The sequence below is a fragment of the Peromyscus leucopus genome, chromosome 23, assembly GCF_004664715.2.
Source record: "Peromyscus leucopus breed LL Stock chromosome 23, UCI_PerLeu_2.1, whole genome shotgun sequence".
NCBI classification, from domain to species: Eukaryota; Metazoa; Chordata; class Mammalia; order Rodentia; family Cricetidae; genus Peromyscus; species Peromyscus leucopus.
The window spans coordinates 1254080-1271013 of NC_051082.1; the positions used below are offsets into that span (position 1 = coordinate 1254080).

The window sequence follows — 16934 nt, forward strand, 5'->3', positions numbered from 1 at the left end:
CTTCATATGGTCAGTAACAGATCCCAGAGTCAGACAGTTTGGGTTGAATTTGTAAAGCTTTTAATGTAGTTCCTCAATTTGGAAGATCTTCTTAGCATTGGTGGCATTTGGTTATGCACACTGAATACACTGACAGTGAATTCGTTGATAGTGAACGGTAACCAGTCACTTTTGTACATTTAATGCTTAAGTGTGTCTTCAGGTTTGGCCTAAAATAGGTGCTGTATAAATGTTTATTTTATATGAGTTTTTCAAAAGCTCTGGAAATAGACATTGGTGTATTATTTCACACCACTAAGAATTATTCCTCTGGACTCCAAAATTTTATGAAATAAGCTTGTACCATTTTGCCATTTCAAAAGAAAAAGACAAATTTAATGGGTGACTGATATGTTTTTATTCTAGTCATAGATTGTAGTATCCCCAGTGATTGACCTGATTGTACTTTTTCTTCATTTTATCTCATTCATGTAATTGTTAACTGAATCTTTATCTTATTCTTTATATCCCGTTATGAAGCCCAGGTTATCAGCGACTGTGCAGAAACCTGTTAATAAGTGAGAATTGTTCCTGCTAATGAAAATTATGAATCACTGTGATAAGGAATTGTCTCTTATAAGTGTTGGGTTTCTGCATATTGTAGCCTTTAATGTAATTAGCCATGTTCTCGCTCTATTATACACGATTTAAAAGATAAAACAAATGTGCATATCAAGTAGAAACCGCACCCATCGCAGGCCTCTGCTGCCGCTGCCGTGTGTTCATAGGTCCTATTCCAGAGACCGGGCAAACCCTGCGGCACGGTGATGGCACCAGTGGTCTTACAGCACAAGTGCTAAATCCTCACAGCAAATGTTAGAGTGCAGGTTTCCAGACAGACAGACTGTGGTAGTTGTTCAGGTTAACGTGATGACTGTCTTCTTGGAGTTGTTTTTCTTTTTTTAAAACAATTTTTTTTTTTAAGATTTATTTATTTATTATGTATACAGCATTCTGCCTCCATGTATGCTTGCATGCCAGAAGAGGGCACTAGATCTGATTACTGATGGCTGGGAACCACCATGTAGTTGCTGGGAATTGAACTCAGGACCTCTGGAAGAGCAGTCAGTGCTCTTAACCTCTGAGCCATCTCTCCAGCCCGGAATTGTTTTTTTTTAATTGTAGACCTTCTTAAGGATTTAAGAGAAATTGAACAATTTTTTTTTTTAGTACTTAACTATCTGTACTCTTTGGAGAGAGGTTTGAATTAATGTATTTATATGTATATTATATATATATTTAAAAGTCATAGTGTTGGGCCCATGCAACTGCTAAAACTTCAAAAAAAAAAAAAAATAAAGAAGCAGACAGGCTGGGTATGGTAATTTGTGCCTATAATCTTAAAACCTAGGAGACCCAGGCAAGGGATTCCTGGGAATTCTAGGCCTGTCTAGGTTATAGACAGACTATCTTAGAGGAAAAATACAGGATTGGGAATTTGGCTCAGCTGGTAGGGCACTTGCCTAGAATGTACAGAGAGCCCCGGGTTTGATCTCCAGCATGGCATAAAACCAGATGTGGTGGTTCATGCCTGTGATATCAGCACTTGGGAGACAGAAGCAAGAGGATCAGGAGTTCAAAATCATCCTTTGCTGCTTAGGCAATTCAAGCCCACTATCAGCTGCATGAGGCCTCCCCTAAAACAAACAAGGAAACCAAAGGATTTATACTGATGTCTTTCAGAAGCCAGGAGTATGCTATGTAGCTGTCACTACTTAGGTACACTTCAGACATTATTTAATTTGGGAAAAGGCCTCTTTCTTCCTTAGTTCATCAGAGTTGCTCTCTCATGCTCTTGTTCTGTTTTCAGCTCATTGTTCCTTTAAAAGCCCGGGAGCTGTTCTTTATTCACAAGCCAAGAAATACAGGAAAACTGAAAGCTCTGCCATTCAGCTACAGTACACAAGCTTGCATTCTCAGTACTTGGGAGATGTGGACAGGAGGATCAGAATGAGCCTACCCAGTGAGATTTAGTCTAGCCTGAGCCACATGAGGCTCTGACTCAAAATAGTCACCATCCTCCCCACAAAAATCCCCAAACCAAAATTCACATAAACAAAATCCAAATGAACAAAAGCCCCCACCCCTTAAACAGTACTTACTATATCTAGTTGTATAGTAAAGGGAAAACTCTCACTTTTCTACCATAAACAGTAGTCTTAGAAAAAGGAGACCCTACTCAAAAACAGAAAAACACAATAACATGGAGTGGCACCACATTATATATGTGACATCCTGTTCGTTATCTGTCTTCCAGTGGCAACGATGATGTGTTATGTCTGAAGTAAGCAGGTCTCTCAGAGTCTTTTTGTGTTATCCAGTTTTATTCATAGCTAGAAGTATGAACACAGAAAAAACAAGGAAGGCAGGCATGTTTACTATTGAAGCATCATTCCTAAAATGTGGTCAGGAGGCTACTTCAGTATTAATGCTTATTATGAACTTTATAGTTCGTCACATAAGATTTGATGCTATTGTGCAGCAGCATATGCTTAGAATGGGTATTGTTTGAGAGATTCTCATGGAGCTCAGGCTGGCCTCGTACTCCTGACCCTCCTACCTCTGCTTCTGAGTACTGAGGTCATGGATTATACACATTAAGCCTATTTGATAAACATTAATTAAATATTTTTTATTATAAACTGTAAGTGTATTTATGCGAAGAGTTCTAGGATATATGTTTATATATTTATTTCTATCAAAATCTTAGCCACTTTTATCTCTGGGTGGTAAGTGTAAACATAATCAAATATTTTTTCTTCCGTTTTTAAAAATTTGAGCTGGGCAGTGGTGGCGCATGCCTTTAATCCCAGCACTCGGGAGGCAGAGGCAGGTGGATCTCTGTGAGTTCAAGGCCAGCCTGTACTACAGAGTGAGTTCCAGGAAAGGCTTTAAAGCTACACAGAGAAACCCTGTCTCGAAAAACCAAGAAAAAAAAAAATTTGAGACATGATCTTTGGTAGCCTTAGGATGACCTTGAACTACTGCCTCCCCCCCACTCTATCTCTTTAACTCTGAGATTACAGGTGTTAGTTATTTGCGGCGCTGTGCCCTTACCCTGCAAGGAAATGTCACAGAAACACGACAGAATCCGCTAATAAGAGTTTTATTAGAGATAAAGGGACAGAGAGTGTGCAGACCTGTGGGAGAGACACGTGTGAGGAGAAGGAGCTGGGGAACATGGCGCCGGCTTTTAAAGGCTGGGCGTGCACAGGTCCACGTTACTACTCCACACATATGTGTATATCACATGGCTACGTTGCCCTCCTACATAGCCATGCAACATCACGGATCCTGGTCACGAGAGATGCCTTGACCCGGAAATGGCTATCCTGACCTGGAACTGGCTAGGTGGAAGTGTCTGCCAGGCATATGCAAACACGTCCGACCGAGGGGGCGTGTTGTGAACCCTTCAACAGGTATATAGCACATACTCAGATAAAAAATATTTAAGATGATATAATACCCAACTTTTTTATAAAAGATTTATTTATTTATTATGTATGCAGTGTTCTGTTTGCATGTATCCCTGCAGGCCAGAAGAGGGAGCCAGATCTCATTACAGATGGTTTGTGAGCCACCATATGGGTGCTAGGAATTGAACTCAGGACCTCTGGAAGAACAGCCAGTGTTCTTAACCTCTGAGCCATCTCTCCAGCTCAATAACCAACTTTTAAAATCAAAGATAATTTATTAATTCTCTTACTTTCATAAAACTCTTTTCATTTTGGAAAAAATCCAAAGTGCCTATCATAAAACTTAATCTTTGATTAAGATGTGTTTATTTCTTTTGGAGGGATGTATTTGAGGATTCAACTCAGTGCCTTGGGCATCCTGGCTAAGTTGCTCTACCATCGATCTAGATCCCTAGCCCACATATATCCCTCATTAGGACTAAGTGAAGGTAAAACCCTGATGTTCACAGTTCCTCTTCTTTTGGCGGTCTTAGCTATGTCACAGAAGTACATCAACGTGAGGACTGCACCCTCACAGTTTCTCAGCTGAATGTTGAGGAGTCATTGGCTTTCCAAGTCTTACTGTATACATTTTTTTATTACTAATAGTAAACCTCAACTATGTAAGTAAGGAATTGCTGGATATATGGCCTTTATCAAAGGAAATTGTGTGTAGTGAGGAAAAAGGCAGGTACTCGGCAAATGTGACGTTAATATTGCTCTGATTTTCACTCTCATGGCACTCTGTGGTTCTTCTGGTGCATTCTTAGTTGTGTGCATATGTGAAAACTGTGATTTGAAGCAAGTCAGTGAAGCAAATCAGTGAGACCTAGGCTTAGGTGAGTCAAAAAATGTAAATCAGTTCGCAGTGGATTTGGGAGGATTTCCTCTGTCTGCAGGACAGCATGGCCTCCCTGCTGAATTGGCTCTTCTTGCTTTTATCCTTGGGTTTGCTCTATACAGTTTCCATTTGTCATTAGGTTATTTCAAAAAAGAAAGGTATTGTAAAATGCACATGAAAGTGTTGATTACTTGTAATTCTCAGCAGAGTAGGGGAATCCCCTCCCCCATTGTGGCAGTCTGCAAATGGTTAAACTTGATGAAATACTAATGAAGAATTACAGAGTTATTTGTTTGACTTTGCCACTTGGGACACTTGGCAAATGAGACAATTCATCTCAGTGTGAGCTGGTCTTATTTCTTAAAGAAAATTAATTAATGCAGTTTGTCTTCTTCCCATATCTCTGATTATAGTCCTTTTATTATATCTTCACTTTCCTGCTTTACTTTCTCCCCTGGAAATAACTGTTTTCAAGCCTTCCTTGTTTTTTTCGACCTGATAAGTAAAAAGCAATTTTCCTTAGTGTGAGTGTCTGTTTGTGATTTTAGTACACTTTAGACTAGACATTTGTACAATTTCCCATGGGGGAATTTCTACACTAAGGAATTTCACTGCACCAAAGCCTCTTTTAAGGTGATTTAATCAATTTTCTCTTACAGTTGTCTTTGTTAGTCTTTATCTTCCCTTTGTGAACTGGGTTAGCACTGAGTGTCTTTCAGAAGCTCGAGCTTAAACTTGTCAACACTGATTCTGCTCTTAGCATCTCTGCTTTGTATGCAATGATCCCTGTGATCTTAGGGCCACATCTCAGCAGTTTCTGAAGAACAAATGGTTGTTTTATATAATTTCAACAATTACAGCTATAAATGCAACTTCTTTTCAAGAAATAGCTAGAGCATTTTTTTTTTACCAAATGTCTTTGACTATACACACACACACACACACACACACACACACACACACATCTCCCCACAATGTGGACTTCTCATTTTAAAGGTAGGACAACTATATACTCATTTTCTTTCTTTTTTGATACTCATTTAAAAAATAGGATTTCAGAAATTTTAACTTTTAAATCACTTATAACATATTTTCCACCCTACAGACTCAGCAAGGAATCAGTTTGAGAAGAATAAAATTATTGTCAGTCATCTCCCATACCAATGTTGTATAAAAATTTTTAATTGTGCTGATGAGAACATGAAGAATTGGCAAGAATATATTTAAAGCTAACTGAATGAGAAAAGATGTGGGAAATACAGGATGGAAGTGAAGCTAATTAGAAATTAAACAAATACATGTTAAAATAGCAGTTTGTATATTCATATTTAAACTAAATAAGGGCTGTATAAAATCATTTTTATAGATTATTGTCATTTCCAGATTGTTTTATATTATATACAAGAGTATTGACTTGGTTTAACTAAGAATGAACAGTTTTGCTTCAGTAGTTGAGTGAATTATAGCAATGGAAGGTATTTGTTTTTCTAAGAAAATTCATCTCCTAATTTTCTTATCAGACTAGGTTTTAGAATTACTGAGATGATTTAATCTACTAACCTTTAAATACATCAACTCTGTGCTGATTACAAAAATACTCTTTATCATCTGCCCCAGTAGTCATATTTGACACTTGAAGGGATGGTAACCTTTAAAATGAAATAACCTTGTCATAATATCATGGCTGGAGACTGACAAGGATACTCAGACATACTGGACTTCAAGGGCCGTTCTGTGGAACCGTTTGCAGATGTTTTTATTAGGGCGATTTATGGATACCATGCTGTTAGGTATGTGTACTGTCAAGTTGAGGAGACAAATCAGACATATAAATCATGTTTGAGGATCCATAGAATAACTAAACGAGTCTTGAGAGTGTGTGTGCATGCTTTACTGGCTCACCTCCTTGAACTGTCACTGAGGTGTCTCAGGTAAGTGTGTGTGCTTTTGTCTTTCTAGAGTGTTTGGGAAATTATGCTGTGTTAGGAGGTCAGTGTCTTTACCAGTTATTTTTCTCATTGCTGCCAAAAAATATGGACAAAAGCAATTTCTGGCTGTGGTGGCATTACCGCCACCCTTTTAAAAATAATTTATTTAATGCACATTGGTGTGAGTGTGTCAGAGTCCCTGGAACTGGAGTTACAGACAGTTGTGAGCTGCCATGTGGGTGCTGGGGATTGAACCCCGGTCCTCTGGAAAGGCAGCCAGTGCTCTTTCCCGCTGAGTCATCTCTCCAGCCCCCAAAAGCAATTTCTGGAAGGAAGAATATACTAATTACTTTTCTGTTGCTGTGATAACACATGACTAAGGCAACTTATAAAAGAAAGTATTTAATTGGGTGTTTGGTTCCAGAGGTTTAGAGTCCTTGATGGTGGAGGTGAATCAGTGGCATGGCCAGTAGGAAGAGCTGAGAGTTCACATCTTGATTGGAGAGTAGGAGGCAAAGAAAGGTAACTGGGAATGTCACAAGTCTTTTGAAAACTCAACACCCCCCCCCCCACACACACACCTGTGTCAGACCTCCTCCAAAAAGGCCACGCCTCCTAATCCTTTCTAAACAGTTCCACCAGACATATGAACCTATAGGAACCCTTCTCTTTCAAAATACCACATGGGTTTATCTGAGCTCAGAGTTCAAGAATAGAGTCCACCATGGCAGGGGAGGCAGAGAGAGATGAAGGTGCCCTCAGCTTGCTTTCTCCTTTTTGTTCAGTCTGGGTCATTTAGGGCAGGTCTTCCCACTGCAGTTAATCCTAGAAACTCCTTCACAGGTGTAACCAGAGCTCATCAAATTGTCAGTATTAACCTCACAGTGTCCATTTGGTAGAGCCTTGGTATAGGACCAGGGGAATAGGAAGGAGAATACTTATGCAATGGATTTAAAAGTTGAAAGTTGGGGAAATGCTTGAGGTTATGTGTCCCTGAGGCTTGCAGGGATGATCTGCAGAAGTTATAACAATGAAAAAAAAAAGATATATCATGGGGCTTGTGATGGAGTCATAAACCTTTTATTAAAATCTGGGAGTGATGGGATACTAGTAGAGCTGTCATAGAGCAAGGAAGAAAGGTATTCTCTGTGTGTGGTCTATGTGTGTATATATGCTATGTATGTGTGGTGGTGGTGGTGGTGGTGTGTGTATGTGGGTGGGTCAGTGGTGGTGGTGGTTTTGTGTGTGTGTGTGTGTGTGTGTGTGTGTGTGTGCGCGCGCGCGTGGTGTTCATGTATGCTTGTGTGTGTATGTATGTGTACCATGAATTGCTAATTGGTTTTATTAATACAAAACCTAGAGCCAGATATTGGGGTAAATGCTGAAAGATAAGAGAAACAGAACAAGCCACAGGCAACCTCACTTCGCCAACTCCTCAGCCAATCTTGCTTCCAGGAATCCTCAGACTGAAAACCTTAGAGTCCTCACCTCTGAGGGTTAGTCGAACTGCTGCTAAAAGCCTCTAGTTCCTGGTCCTCATGCCTTAAATACCTTTCTGCTTCCTGCCATCACTTCTTGAGATTAAAGGCATGAGTCCTTTCCAAGCAAAGACATGAGATCTCAAGTGCTGGCATTAAAGGTGTGTGCCACCATGCCTGGCTCTGTTCCCAGTGTAGCCTTGAACTCACAGAGATCCAGACAGATCTCTGCCTCCTGAGTGATAGGAGTAATGGTGTGTGCCACCACTGTCTAGCCTCTATGTCTAATCTAGTGGCTGTTCTGTTCTATGACCCAAAGTTTATTAGGGTACACAGTATATCAAATCCACCTGATGACTCTGTGTTGAACAAAGTAAATACTAAGAATCTCTATGTAGAGTTGCCAACCTGAATCAGTAGAAAAAAATTTACAAAGGGAACATTACTCAAATCTGAAAGTTTTGGAAAATGTCATGTAAAAAATATTTCACCAAGTGGTCGTGCATGCCTTTAATCCCAGCTGTGGGAGGCAGAGGCAGGTGGATCCCCATGAGTTTGAGTTCGTAAAGTATCTGATGTGCAAACAGGGTGATGTGAGTTTGCATCCCTAGGAACCCACATTAGAAATTCCAGAGTGGTGGCATGAATCTATAACTCCAATGCTGGGAAATAAAGGGGACATCATGGAGATAGGCAGATCCCTAGTTGTCATTGGCTAGCCCATCTAGCCAATTTGTTAGCACTATGGTGGAGTGAGGTACAGGAAAAAATGCCCAGCTTCTACTTCTGGTCTCCATTAGCATGTGTACCTGTTAATGCATGCATCTTCACACATATCAGCATAGTCCCCCCCACACACATACACACACACACACACACACACACACACACACAGAGAGAGAGAGAGAGAGAGAGAGAGAGAGAGAGAGAGGTTCTTATTTGATTATAGAAAACAGTTCCCAATTATTCCTCAGAAATTAAGCAGAATTACCATATCATCCACAGTTCACCTCTGCATATATACTTAGAAGAAAAGAAGCCAGGATCTTGAAACACACATGGACACATAGTAATAGCAGCACCATTCACATTAGCTGAGATGTAAAACAGCTCAAATGCCTATCTGATTGTAATAGATTGATATGGATATTCAATGGGAGATTATATAAATATAAAAAGAAATGGAGTTTTGATTTGACATTTGCTACAACATAGATGACTCTAAAGCATGCTAAGTAAAAGAATCTAGGTACAAAGGGCTGCGTGTTGTGAGATTCTAATTTTTAAACTGTCTACAATACATAAATCTATGGAGATGGAATGTGAAACTATGGCTTCTAGGAGCTAAGGGGAGAGTGTAGAATGGGTGTAGGCTTTTACTGTGGAATGACGACCCTGTCTCAGAACCAGATTGGTTATATACCATATTGTGAATATGCTAACTCCCACTGAATTATTCAGTTTTAAATGGTTAATTTTATGTTATATGACTTTTGCCAAAGTTCCTTTGAATGTTTGAAGAATAAATGATTGCATAGGGTCATTTGTTTGGGTATCCTGCTGTGAGCTGGTTATTGTGTATAAAATTTCCAATTTCTAGCTCTGTTATCTGAGAACAATGAAAGAGTGGGAACAAGCAGTGATCACACTAAAGCATCTACGGCACTGTTTGATTTACACGAGAAAAGGGAGATCCTTGATTGACATGGAACCCACTTATTAACAGAAATAGTTCCTAAAGTCTGATGTGGTGTGAGGGACAGCGGAATAAGATTGCAGTTGCACTGACTGCTGTGTGCATGTGATGCTCACTTGTCAAGTGCAGCTACGCTGTCCTCAGCCCCTCCTCCCGGTGGGAATGCCTGCCTGTGTGAGGGAGCCCATCCAATCTACTCTCCCTTACTTTGACTGACTGCAGATCCTACACCATGGTTGAAGTCCTTCTTAGTTAGGGGTGCAGGAGACACACAGTGTTAGCCCCAAATCAACCTTTAGTTGGCTAGAGCTATCATTGTTGAATGACACAAGCTTGCTTCCTCGGGAATGGAGGAAAGCACCTCTGAGAATCTGTGCAGATTCGATTTCCACATATGGCTCCGTGTAACGCTTCTCCTTCAGCAGCATGCCCTCAAAATGGAGTGGATTTCCTGTTTCCAGTGACTTCAGCTTTCAGCTTTCTTGAGCTCTCCAGTGGCTGTAATATGTAGACTTTCTGTAGTTTGTTCATCAGACTACAGATAAACTTGGATTATTTCAAGTCATTACTTTCCATAACTAGACATAGCATTTTATGTATATTCTATGAAGTCTCTTTTCGGTGTGTATTCACACGTGTTTGATTATTAGCGGTGGTTTCACTGTTGCATGGATTTCTGAAATGAGGAAGTTCTAGCTCAGGTTAGTACTGAAACTGCGGAGATTAGTAATTAGAGACAGAAATATCTGTGCTGTGTCACTTGTCATATTGGTGATAGGAGTGAGAGTTAAAAAAACTATTTTAAAAATAGTGCCCATCTTAACACAGTTTTGGCTTTATGTTAATAATGTGATGCAGTGTATAACACAGGACAGAATAAGAGAGTAGCAGAGTGGGTGAGGAATTGGATCTGGACTTCCATGTTGCTGGCTATGTGGCCGTGGAAAACAAATTATCCTCAGTGTTTCTCGGTTTAGCCTTTAGAAAATGAGGATGATCAACATGTTCTCTAGTCTGATGAACTCTTAAGAGAGTAAGGCCTACCTTATATAGTAAGCTCCAGTAGGGCTAACGTGTAGACAGAGGCTTGCATTCTCTTAAGTTAATGGTTTGAAAATAGAATGAGAAGTGTTGCCAGAGTGCTGCTTGTTTGCAGCTGTGAGCAACGGGCTGCTTTTCCTCCTCAGAGTTCCCCTCCCAGTTCTCACTGCTGTCTCCTTGCTTAGAAACAGTTTAGAAAGCCTTAGCCTGAGTGAAAGCTCCTCCCAGAGCTTCTGGAACCCTGGAGTTGGACTTAGTTCTTATGTGTGTATGCAAATGAAGCACTGGAGTGCTGTAGAGATGTAAATAAAACATTGGCTTACCAGTCATCAGATTGCAGCGTGCTAGAGCAATGTGCCAGACTGCTTTTGACAAGCACAGTGAAAGGTTTTTTTTTTTCTTCAGCACGACAAATCCTAATTAATTTTCTGAACATTTCAAGCTTCCAATCGGATCTTTCTGTCATTTGTGACCTGAGACTCGTGCCACAAAGTTGGTGAAAATTTTTAGTTTTATGGTAAGAGAAGATCTGTGTATAGCTTTGTTGAGAAACAAGTGTCTGAGAGCGTGAGAGTTGTTGAGTGTGCACAGTGCTTGTTTCCAGCTCTCATTAAGCAGATGCTTTTAGAATGAGTTCTTGTAGCAGCAAGTTCCTCAGGTTGCTGTGGTATTCATCATGACTGACAGCTCACATCTGGAGCTGTGGAAATCTGCATGTTGATAGCCCTCATTTGGCTTCACCCCGTCTTTTGTGGTACAAACTTGCTGTTTGTCTTTTTCTCCCCCTCAAGAAGGAGATGCACAGTTTCATGGGTAACAGTGTTATTTCTTTATTGCTTTACTTCTCATTTCTTATATTAATCAGTAAACATTTTAAGATTATGAATGAGCTCTATTTTCTGTAGCCTTGGGGAGGGAGGGGAGGAAAGGGGATACGATGGGTCTGGAGGGAAGAAAGAGTGAAAAGACTGTTGAGAGTATGTGGTCAAATGCAGGGAAAGGATGAGTGCACAAGTATGCAAGGGTGTCAGAGGAGGCCAGAGCAGGCTGTCAGACTCCTTGGAGCTGGAGTTATGGGCAGTTGTGAGCCACCCAGTGTGGGTGCTGGAAACCAAATTCCTGTCCTCTACAAGAACAGTGCATTGCAGGGGAGGAAAATTTCCTCCACTCTCCAGATCTCCTAGCCAGGTCTGAAATAACTTACTTAAAGACAGACTAACAGGAACAAATATCGATAGAGGGAAGTGTAACCAATTTATTATTCATGCTTTAGGAGTGACTAAAGAGTATTCATAGGCTAGAACCCACGTCCCAGGGTAGACTGTCTGTTTCTACATTTCGGAATAGTGGAGAACAGTGATCCCTGGAGAGATGTGACTGGATGGATTAAAAGAGGAATGATATAGCAGCAGTAGATGAAAGGGGCTTGGGGGACCCAGGAAGGCCTTTCTGTGACTGCCTTCCTCCTGGGTATGAGGCAGGGCCTTTAGAAGGAAATTGATGTGGCTAATTTCCAGACAAGCTAAGTTGGAGAATTTCTTCATAGCCAGCTCCTACACAGAAAGATAGAGAGAAGGAAGAGTAACATTTCTAGGTTTTTCTGCAGATGTTGGGGGTCCAGGAGGGGGTGCTCCTGTCTCTATGGCCTGCTTTACAGGAGCAGGGGAGCAGGATAAAGAAGGCAGCAGAGGGTCGTGGTAATCCTATGTCTGTGCCTCTTTCCTTCAGTTCACGGTCCTAAGCATTTCACATCTGAGCCTCACGTACCTGGCTCACAAAGCTATAGGTCTTAGGTTCACAAAAGAATAGTTCATGCCGATAGGATATTGAGTATTATTTTATGGTTTCCACAAAAGATAATTGGAATCCCTGGTTTGATCAGATGTCTATCCAATCTTTCAATAGTTTGGACTCTTGATCAGAAAGTGTTATATTTGTCAACTTGTTGAAGAGATGTGATTTTTTTCCTAGAATGTGAGAGAGGGGAAAAACAATAAAGAGAAGATTTCAACTGAGATTGGTAATTTAGCTACCACGAAAGATGGAGCATGTTCTGGAAAATTATATTTGGGGAGTTTTACTTATATGGTGCAAGGTGGATCTAAAAGAGATGATAGATAATTAATGATTATTATTATTACTTTGCTCTCTAAGCCAAATGTCAAATGAGGGTCAGTCCTATAGTGTTAGTCCTTAAGATGAGTGTTAAACTCTTCTATATGTTCAGAAAGAACTCTGAAATGATAGTTTACTGTAGAGGAAAAGCCAGACACAGAAATTCAGTAGATTGTTGCTACTGACAATGTCTTCCTCATACTGTTGGTTTAAAAAACATTTGCCATCACTTGAATCAATTTGGGATTGCAGACCTGTGTTTGAACCTGAAGACCCCCTCTAGTAACTGCCCCCAGAATTTGTAGGCCAGCTGGGATTAGTCCTTGGGGAGCCATTCAGTTCCTTCCAGGGAGAATTATGTCTGTAACCCCAAATCATGCTCACATTCCTTCTTGATTTTTGGGTATGAGATCACATTTTTTTCCTAGTAGTCTTATCTTGAACCTTCTTTTTCTAAAACAGTAGATAACTTCTGTGATCTTTGACTTTTGCTTTTCTTTTCTGATATAACAAAAATCCTATGATTTTACATATTGAAGGCATATTTTTATTTTTGTATTTTTTTTTAAAGATTTATTTATTTATTATGTATGCAGTGTTCTGTCTGCACATATCCCTGCAGGCCAGAAGAGGGCACCAGATCTCATTACAGATAATTGTGAGCCACCATGTGGTTGCTGGGAATTGAACTCAGGACCTTTGGAAGAGTAAGCAGTACTCTTAACCTCTGAGTCATCTCTCCAGCCCTATTTTTGTATTTTCTTGCCACACACAGTTCCTAATAGGATAGTTGCATAATGAGGACTAATTTGAATATCCATTAATTAATGACACTTGTGATAGAAGAAAATGACCATATTCAACAGTATATTGTTAGTCTAGAACAAATTGTTGCCACAGCTGCCTCTGAAAAGGCTTGCATGATGTGTCTAGTTGAGCTAGATGCCAGCAGAGCAACAAGTACAGGGCTGTTATAACATTGAAACCCAGCATTAAAATTCATCAAAAGCTCTCATTTATACCTTTTATTAAATTTTCCAAAAATTGCAGTTATTAATATGGATTATTCTTCAACAAGTAGGATTTGCAGTAGGGAAATACATACCTGACTATATTTGGATATGGGGGAAATGATCTTCCTAGTGTGTTTCATATTAAGGAGGCACTCTGTGTCCTCCTTGGATATTTAGCAAGGTCACAGCATGTGGCTTACCTATTTATTTTGGATGTGAGGATACTGGTTCTAGCAAGTAGACACAAAAAGAATATAGTGGTTTATGCTAGGAAACTAATGAAGGATGAAGGGTTGGTGCTGCTCAGGCCTGGGCCCCCATAAACTGCAGTAGATGTGGGTGCTGACCCACAGTATATGCGGAGTGCTCTTCTCTAAACCATCTGGTGCAATGCATTTATATGAGCAAATTACAGATGTAAATGTGGCCGTGCAGGGCTCGACGTGCACTGTGGTGCTGTCTGCTAGTGGAGTGCCAGATCCCACTTCACATTCTTTGTGCTGTGTGTGATTTCTTGAGATACATTACATCTGTTTGCTATGCCCTCCCTCAATGCACACTCCACTAATAGAGCGCATTGATGCTGTGCCGCGGTGGGATTGTTCCATGTCTGTACCTGCACCTCAGAAGATCTCAAGAGGAAGGCAGCAGCCCCAGTTCTCCATCGCTGCATTTCCTTCTTTGCTCAGATGATGTGAAAGGACTCAGCAAATGCATTGCTGCCTATGCTTTGAGACTCTCCTTGGAATCCTTGTCTAATCCCACCGTTTCTGATGTTCGTCTGTTTGATACTCTTATCTAAAGAGTTGGAAGACTTTTTGTGAGAAAATGTAAAATGATTTGCCAGAGTCACAAGTTAGGGGCTGCTACTAAAAACCAACTCCATCTGACGGTTACTATGGCAGGATTGCTGCCTGTTTTGAGTATTTGTGGGTAAAAGTCCTTACTACACAAGCATGACGATGTACCTTCAGGACTCGGAGCTGAGTGACAGGAGAGAAATGGCTCCTGAGTGTCCTCTGAGCGGAATGCCTCCTCCTCCACCAGGCAGTCATTATAATCAAAATAAAAGTTATTTAAAAAGAATCCTGATGTTGTTCTTACCTGTTTAATTTATTTTAGTATTTTCATCATTATTATTATTATCATTATCATTTTTAATACAAGTCTTTTAATGTCCCGAAAGATATCCCAAATCGTACTTAAATGCAGAATCTTGTTTCTGGAGCTGGGTAACTTAGGTCTTACTCATCAGCCTGCCACACTGTTCCCTTTTCAGACACATAGATACCATCCAAAAATTTTCTGATATCTGTAGCTTTAGTTTTTCTGCCTTGCCCACAGTCAGGACAAATCTTTATCACCCGCCAGTCCCACAGCCGCTCAGACCCAACCAAGTAAACACAGAGACTTATATAGCTTACAAACTGTATGGCCGTGACAGGCTTCTTGTTAACTATTCTTATATCTTAAATTAATCCATTTCCATAAATCTATACCTTGCCACGTGGCTGGTGGCATACCGGCATCTTCACATGCTGCTGGTCATGGCGGCGGCTGCAGCGTCTCCTTCTGCCCTCCTGTCCTTTTATTTCTCCTCTCTGCTAGTCCCGCCTATCCTTCCTGCCTAGCCACGGCCGATCAGGTTTTATTTATTGACCAATCAGAACAACTTGACATACAGACCATCCCCCAGCACAGCCAAGTGCAGACCATCTCAAACACCTGCACTCAGGCCCATGGTCCTAATCATCCTCTATACGGACCTGCTGGGTAATGCCACAAGGAACCCAAGAAGGGCTCCCACAGGACATACAGAACATCCCACAGCAGATATCCTTGTTTTTAACTGCTGTGACTTGCTGAATCAGAGCCGCTGAATTTGAAACAAGTTCAATATCATTTCCTTCAAGGATTAATTTATCCTTCTGGGCTAGAGACAGAACAAGCAACACCTGCCCTCATCCGAACCCTGCGGATGTATTTTTCACCCAAGAAATTTCGGATTTCAACCAAAGACCCATTCTCCTGAGTAATGACATTGATGGGAAAGTGAGCACACACAGACCTCATCTTGTAGCGGAAGCCCAGTGTAACACCCTTGATCATGTTCTGAACGTGACTGCAGATGGTGCGGACAGTGGCCAGTTCTTTCTGTTACCCCACTATTTGTCAACCCGGAGCCTCTTCTTCCCAAGGAGACTCAGCTCTATATTGATGTGATTAAAGTCCCTCTGGAGGGTTCCTCTGGGACCCTTCACAATGACTGTGTGCCCCTTCAGAGTGATGTTTACATTTTCTGGAATGCTGACAGTCTTGATTGCTGAGAATGGTCTTCATTCTCATAGTAGATGGGGCCTTAATAATAATTATTATTCATTATTTATTATCAAATAATTATTCATTAAACAACCATCTATTTTATTATAATTATTATTAAATAATTATTTATTACTTAAGAATTACTAAATAATCATTTATTATTATTATTTAAAAATCTAGGATTTAAAAAAAAAATCTTTTTAAAAAAATTTATTATATATACAGTGTTCTTCCTGTATGTATGCCCCCATGCCAGAAGAGGGCACAAGATCTCATTACAGGTGGTTGTGAGCCACCATGTGGTTGCTGGGAATTGAACTCAGGACCTCTGGAAGAGCAGCCAGTGCTCTTAACCTCTGAGCCATCTCTCCAGCCCCAAGATCTAGGATTTTTGAGATCAAACTTTTAACAGAGTTCAATATAAAATTAAGACACAATACTATCATCAAACCTTTTACGTGCAATAAGTCCAAATATATTAACTCAGAACAAGAGTTCTGAGTTAGAACATGAGTTCAATACATGAAGTGGTCTATTCAACATTCCACACCACCCATTCTACTCCCCAGTGCTCTAGAGCTCTCAGTTCTACTCCCCAGTGCTCCAGAGCTCTCCATCTACTCCTCAGTGCTCTAGAGCTCTCCATCTACTCCCCAGTGCTCTACAGCTCTCCATCTACTCCCCAGTGCTCTACAGCTCTCCATCTACTCCCCAGTGCTCTACAGCTCTCCATCTACTCCTCAGTGCTCTACAGCTCTCCATCTACTCCTCAGTGCTCTAGAGCTCTCCATCTACTCCCCAGTGCTCTAGAGCTCTCCATCTACTCCCCAGTGCTCTACAGCTCTCCATCTACTCCCCAGTGCTCTACAGCTCTCCATCTACTCCCAGTGCTCTACAGCTCTCCATCTACTCCTCAGTGCTCTACAGCTCTCCATCTACTCCTCAGTGCTCTACAGCTCTCCATCTACTCCTCAGTGCTCTACAGCTCTCCATCTACTCCCCAGTG

General features: G+C 40.8%; 1 protein-coding gene and 1 pseudogene across 2 annotated transcripts in view; one reads left to right on the plus strand and one right to left on the minus strand.

Annotated features, from left to right (window-relative positions):
* The window catches only part of Ttc28 (tetratricopeptide repeat domain 28), a 433645-nt gene that overhangs the window by 76185 nt on the left and 340526 nt on the right, over positions 1 to 16934 (plus strand). The window lies entirely within an intron of this gene.
* LOC114685970 lies at positions 14781 to 15946 on the minus strand (annotated as a pseudogene).